Raw genomic sequence first — 7,216 nt, 5'->3', positions numbered from 1 at the left:
CCCGAACTACAAACTAAGAGAGATCAACAAGCCGAGGGTAGTTCTGAATATGTTGTGTGAGTTCCCCTTAGAGGCCCTCACGCAATTAGTGTAAATGTGATGCACAGTGTACAGTGAGCGTATAGGGCTGTAGGGAATACGGTATTGCGAAGGTAATGTATTGAGCTCCTTCGATAAGTCTAATGAATAATCTCTCATATAGATTAACCAGAGCTTATTGGAGGAGTGATAATAGACATGATCCATTCTGAGTTTCCTCATGATGGGTTGAGTATTATCCGATGTAGTCATTGGCTCAATAAGCTCAACTATTCCTAGTTTGTACTCATTGATGAGTGAAAGTAGATGGGACTGAGTGAGAGGGTTGCCAATCCCACTACCATTATGAATTAGAATTAGAATCATAAAACTATCTCCTTGCATGGCGCACCCGAGATTGAGTGTCATATATGCGATGTGGATGTGGGATATCTAAGTGGTTGCCGAGAAAGAGGGTCTTGTTAGTATATGAATCCTCATATGGGTTCATCGTCCTCCTCTTGCCCTATGGAGGCGAGTCCACTAGTATCGTTGCTAGGAAGAGAGACTCAAGCATTCTTCCCTAGCAAATGGTATATGTGATTTGATGGAGATCAGGCGAGGAAATGGGTGGGATGGCTGAATGAGGGAGGGGCGTCAGGTGACTAGGGGTTGTGCCAGTGGATGGATGGAGTATTAGGTGGCGAGGTGGGGGGCGTTGGAGAATGGGGGGTTGTGACGGTGGAGGGATGAGGAAGGGGCATCAGATGGCTAAGGGATGTGACGGTCAATGAATGGGACATCCGGTGGCGAGGGGGTGTCGGTGGGGAAACGAGGGGGTGTGACGTTGGAGGGATGAGGGAGGGGCGTCAAGTTGCTAGGGGATGAAACAACACAAGGACTGTAGCCTCTTTGGCCTTGCCCAATGGAAAGGTAGTAGATGGTATAGCGTTAGCCTTAGGGGAATCTTGGGACATTTAGCGGTGGTGTAAATATAGGCTAAGTTGTAAATATAGGCTTGGCCATGCCAGGGACACTAGAGGGGCTGGTGCAGTCGACTCTCTCTGTGATTTAGGATTTGATCATGTAGTGGGAGGCAGCCTCTGCTTAGGGCGACGCCCTTACGGAGTATTTTTTACCTCTACGATGAACTCATTGTAGGGTGTTGGGGGGGTTGGGGGGGGGGGTTAGAGACTCAGTTGTAGTTGGAAACACGGTTGTAGTTGGCGAGGTAGCATGCATCGCCCTTTAGCGACAAATGTAGAAGGTGTGTCCAGAAGGTTGCAGTGTGTGCAGAATTTTTGATAAATTCTCATACACAATGCATTGATGAATCATCTCATCTCCATTCCTAATGGGGACCATTTAATGTAGATGTTCCAGTAGGTCAATCTCAACATAGACTCGTACATATCTAGGGAGATTGAACAAATGTACGTCTTTGTCATGACATATAAATGTTCCTACAGCATTTGGTAATGATTCAAGAGCATTGGGCGTGAAGAGATGTGGGCGTAGGCTGGGGAAGCCAATCCAGACAGGAGTGAGGATAGTGATCATGGGAGCTGCTTATCTGCTATGTTGTCTAGCGATATGTAAGCATGATGGATCCACTAATCATCCATGTTATGCGGCTCTAGGCCTTCCTGAGATCCTCTTTAAGTTAGATTCTGATAAAAAAAATACTGTGGTTGCAAGCTCCAATGACAACAAGGCCAATGAAATTCCCAGTTATGTCTTCCAAATGTCATCTATAAGGAGATGCTTGGTAGTAAATCTCCCTACCATGCTATATTTGAAAGGAGCTGCGATATGTGAGATCTCCTCTTTAGAGAATGTGATGAGTCGTAGGCCTCTAAGTCGGTATAACCGCGAGTCGGGATCATGGCAGCATAGGAAAGGGGAAGCATGGTATTTTGAAGTGGTTGGACAGAAGTAGGTTATGAGGGACCGATGCCTCGAGCTGCCCATGTCATTGGCTGGGCCGTAATGTGTGTGGGGGGGGGGGGGTGGGGGGGGAGAGAGGGTGGCGCCTCTCTCAGTTAGGTACTATCCAACCCTATCAAGGAACTAATACGATTGGATCAATCTAGTCTAATGGGGAGGAAGTGGTTCCCCAATCGTGGATAGTTGGACCATTCCTAACAAGGTCACTTCCACATGTTATCCCATGGTCAAGGGCAACGACACAAATAGGATCCGTTGGACCACCTTGATCTGGTACGAGTGCATTGTCCTGACCAGGTTTAATCCAACCTACCCAATCAGACTCGATCTAGCTGGCCTAACTGATGTCGATCAGGCCTACCTGATCAGTTGTTTTCAGGTCATTCCAGACATATTTAATCAATACAACACTAACAAAATTATCTGATCCCACGCGGTCAGGTTTGGGTGGGCCTACTCAATCGGGCTCGAGTTGACTGACCTTACCGGATGGGCTAGGGAGATAAAGATCAGGAGAGGTGACCCGAACAGGGTCAGGTAATCCATTCCTTTTGGGACCAATATGTTCGACCCGTGCGGGCTCTATTTGACTGACCTGCTCGGGCCTGGTCTGACCTAACCGCTCGGCCTCGGTATAACCGACCCGTTCTAGGGCTCCCTCACCCATGAGATATCTGTTGTCTGGCGCGTTAAACATTTCAGACAACTCGAGTTGGGGGTCAGCCAACGTTGCATCTCACATTAAATTACAGGCCACAATAAAAATATTTTACCAAGCAAGATAAAATTTTCAAATGATATCACAGAAAAAAAAAGTACCTTAGATCTTCAATCTGTGAAGCAAAAGTTCTATTGATCTGTTTAAAATGATTTTGGAGTTGAATGCAATAGAGTGCTATGCTATGAATCCCAAAACACTATTTTCAGCTTGATTTGAGATCAAACAAAGTAGAAACATACCAAAATGTTGAGATTCATAGAACAAAATAATATCAACTTTAAATCTAATCAAACTAGAGAAATATTTATCTGTTTGCAGCATATTTATAGTTGGGGTCCAATAAAACAGGTTTGAGTGCAGTCTAAAATCAAACAAGAGATACATAAAAATATGATTAAATTTGTGACAGAATGAAAACCAAAATTTCAATCTACTCAAACTGGAGCAATACTGATTGTTATGCTATGTTTTTGTAGTTGATTCCGATGGATTTTAACCCTGAAAATCCAGTGAGACAGGTTTGAATGAAATTCAAGATCAAACGAGGGAGAAACGTGCAAAATCGCCATAATTATGAGAGATCTTCAATGTGCTCAAACCAGAGCTATACTCATCTGTTTACAACGAATTTGGGGTTGAAACCAATAGATTTCTAGGGTGACAATCTGCTCAACCAGAAGTATAATATATTTAAATAATATACTATTATTATTATTCTTTTTGTCTTTTTCTTATGGCAACCCATGGTGTGACGAGAACAGTCAATTGTGGATGAGAAGAAGGAATCTCGGCCAATCATTGCATTTAATGACCATATGAGGCAAACCTAATCAAATGATTTAGCAACACTGACGAGGATGAGGAGAGAGAAATATTTGAATTAAATTAATGGCTAGAAATCATCCAGCTTCTTGGCTTGATATTCGACAATCCTGAACTCGCATTGAGTTGAAATTTTAAGGGATTCTTTGTATTTTTCCCTCTATCCATCCATAGGAATGGATCTATAAGTTGAGCCCTCGATCTTTGTAAAAACATATCTTGTAGCTCACTTCCTCCTAGAGAGACTGATTGAAAGAAAATGAAATTTTGAAGAACCTTCAAATGTCCTTGGTGTCTGTAGTGCTTGGAGAGGTTCAACAGAGAAGTGGGGATGCTGATCGACAACAAGAAGATGCCGTGATCCCAGCAGAATATAGGGATCTAAGGTTAGCCTTTCTCCTTACGCTGAATTGTCTCCAACACATTTAGTTAGTGCATTCATCTTCATCAACCATCATCCCATCCTTCATGTATCACTCATCTGCATCCTTGCACGCGTGTTATCTTCCCTATCTATAACTCATTCATTTCACTTGTGCCCTACATTATGATGTTATCGTCCCAGTTCCCTACCCTTCTCATTCAAACAAATGCATATCACTACATCTCTCATATCTAGCATCATTCTACCTCATTGTCTCTATCTCTACCATCGTACCCCCTCAGGTTTACACCATCTACAATGCTGTCATCAGCATCGCATCTCGCCTCCCATCCTCGTCCATCTTAATCTCTAATTAGTAATACCCTAGTTACCCACCTCTCATCTTATCGTTCACTCTCATCATGCATTCACTACCATATATTTAACTCTTCTCATCTTTGTGCTTCACTCAATTGAGATCGTACTTTCCATAATATCCGTTCACTGTGAAGACGACCCTTACTCTTCACTAGTTGATTAAATTATTTACGAGTATAGGTTTATAAATTTTGTTGGTTAAACTCAAATTCTCAATGATGTAATTTTTACCCTAAGTTTGAGTTTATTAAGGTTGTTGACTTATGACCTTCTAGGTGGCCTTTCAACCTCCACCTCCTAAGTTTCTCTTCCATATTCATATCCTATATGACTATCCTCTTAAGTGTGAAGTCCCCTGAGTTTCATATACATAATTTCCATCTTTTGAATTCCAACCTCTTAAATTATGGCTCATCTTCTTTCAATTTTTTATCTTTCCACAATATTTCTTGATATGCTATGAAAACCTTCATGTATGGTATCGTGAGAACAAAAAGTATCATATTACAAGACCCGCAGAGTGTTATTTTTGAATCCATTTAAGGGAATGAACACAACATCAATTGGATTAAAAATGAATAAGAAATTTTTGTAATTCAAAGTGGATAACTAGGGGCACGGTGATTATCTATTACTCTAATTTGGGAACGTTGTGATACATATTAAATTAAACATGGCCCATACATCATAATTTTTACCACAATTTTTTATATCCGAAATAATATATGATACATAAATCAAGAGAGAGAGTGTGCATGTACAAACCTGCTTGTAGATTGACTTTGTGGAACTCCTTCAGGCTCATCTAGTTGGGTTACTTGCGTAACTAGAAACTCTCAGATGAACCCACAATGAGCCATGAAAATATACACATCTTACGCCCATTATTGGATCATTTCATGCATTAAATATGCCATCTGGTTAAAATAACACTTTTGAATGTAATTTTTGCATAATTTGGAGGCCCATTTATTGTAATTGAAAATATTTTCAAACATCTAAAGTTAAATGGGTGTAGCTATTCTCTCGTGTTTTTTATTTAACATTATAGTTTAAAGAAATAGCTAAAAATGAGAGACAAGAAGAACAAAATAAAAATGGTTTTTATGAAGCGCCTGGCAATAGAGCCAGGTGTTGTAGTGGTCATGCCAACCGTCGGTGAGCGAGCACAAGCACTCAAGCCTGCCCACATATAGCAAGCAGTTGACACCCCAGTATTAGTGCCAGAAGCAGCACGCACACACAAGGTCATCGCATGCGAGGTCAAGAAAGAGATAGCCATATACCGGGCCACATAAAAAGATAGCTCATATTTGCATGGGGAGATAATATTTGAACTCAATTATTTGAACAGGAGTTATACAGCTGCTAATATTTCTAATATTTTTTGTTACAAGAAAGAATCTACGACAATGCTTCAAGCTGACATGGCCCAAAGCCTGGGTCATAATGGGCCGAATGATATGTGATATGTTAATCATAATTATTTTATCTTTATACTGAGGATCAAACTGTGTGAGTTATATCCGAGTCCTATTTTCTCTCATTTATTTTCTAGTCCTCTGACTGGCCATAACAGTTTACAAGGATGTTGGGGCCCTTAAATACACAAATTAAAAAGGAGAAAAAGGCTGATAGGGCTAATGACATGGTGACTGACATGGCTCATAGGCGCACCATAACTAAAACAGTTGTGACTTAACCACAAACGTTAGACTCCCTATGAAGGATGTCGTATGACTAGGGGACCACCTGGGGTGATCCTAGGGCCCTCTAAGGAACCCCATGGCCAAACTACTTCATCCACAGCCAGTGGGGACCCTCTAAAGGCCTTAAAAAGAGGTATCTAACCCCTGACTCATCATGTTTTAATTGAGATCCAAACTGCGGTGGGAGACCCTTTCGATGCCATGTCCAGCTGCATTGGAATTGGTAATAGCTCTAAGGTGGTGAGTCTGGATCAAGAAGACACTAGAGGAGATCTAAAAAACCATGGATTCATCCCATCACGCAGAAAGGCAGGCAGAGTTGGACACCAAAGATAGGCGTTGGAGATCGGCAACCCATTCTGTCTACCTGAATCAGGGCGATTCAGGTGAAATTCTATGATAAATCTAGTAGATATCTACATACTATCCTTATCATATTAATTAGTTAAAATTACTTTCCAAACTTGATTTCATTGTGTTTTCGTGGGATGGCTACTTTGAGGCATTTTATTGAGCAAGCTATGCACCTTGGTCATTTTACACCATTGTTTTTTATTTTCTCACAAAATTTATGTTATAAGGATATATATAAAATATTATACCTATAAAAAAAGCAATATATTACTATAATCTACATATAAAAATATAATATTATAAATATTTACCTCTTACTTTTATTAACCCTAATTATCCTTTCTTGTATTATCTCTCGCTATCAAATTAAATGTACTCTTCTAAGATGAAATAAAATATATGTTCTCACGATCTTCGTTACTATGAAACTCTTATTATGTGTAAATACTTCTATCCTTCACTAAGCTATATATAATTAGACAATTACTTTCTTATTATCATTATAATACTTATCCTCATATCTCTTAGTCATCTTTCTCATTAGACTTTACTAAAATAAACACTCCACATAATAATCCATCATTACTATATCAATCTCCTCTCTTATATATAACCTACATCTTAATTAAAATAAATAAAATTCATATCTTCTACTAAGAATAGTATCTTATTAGTGTCTCAAGCTTATAACTATTATTTATCTCTTCCACTACCTATCTTAACATATCCCTTCATTGTAGTACTACAAATAGATTTCTTTATCTTACTTAGTTACTATGTCAAATACCCATAAAAATATTAATCCTAAGAAATGATATAGTTTAGATCCTATCTTATACTATCTCACCTATTCCTTTCACTACTATTCTATATCACTAATTATTAAATATAATCCCAATTTCT

This window comes from Wolffia australiana, chromosome 2 (assembly GCF_029677425.1).
Source record: "Wolffia australiana isolate 7733 chromosome 2, ASM2967742v1".
In the NCBI taxonomy this organism is placed as follows: domain Eukaryota; kingdom Viridiplantae; phylum Streptophyta; class Magnoliopsida; order Alismatales; family Araceae; genus Wolffia; species Wolffia australiana.
The sequence above is the reverse complement of the archived record's forward strand: the minus strand, read 5'-3'. Positions refer to the sequence as shown.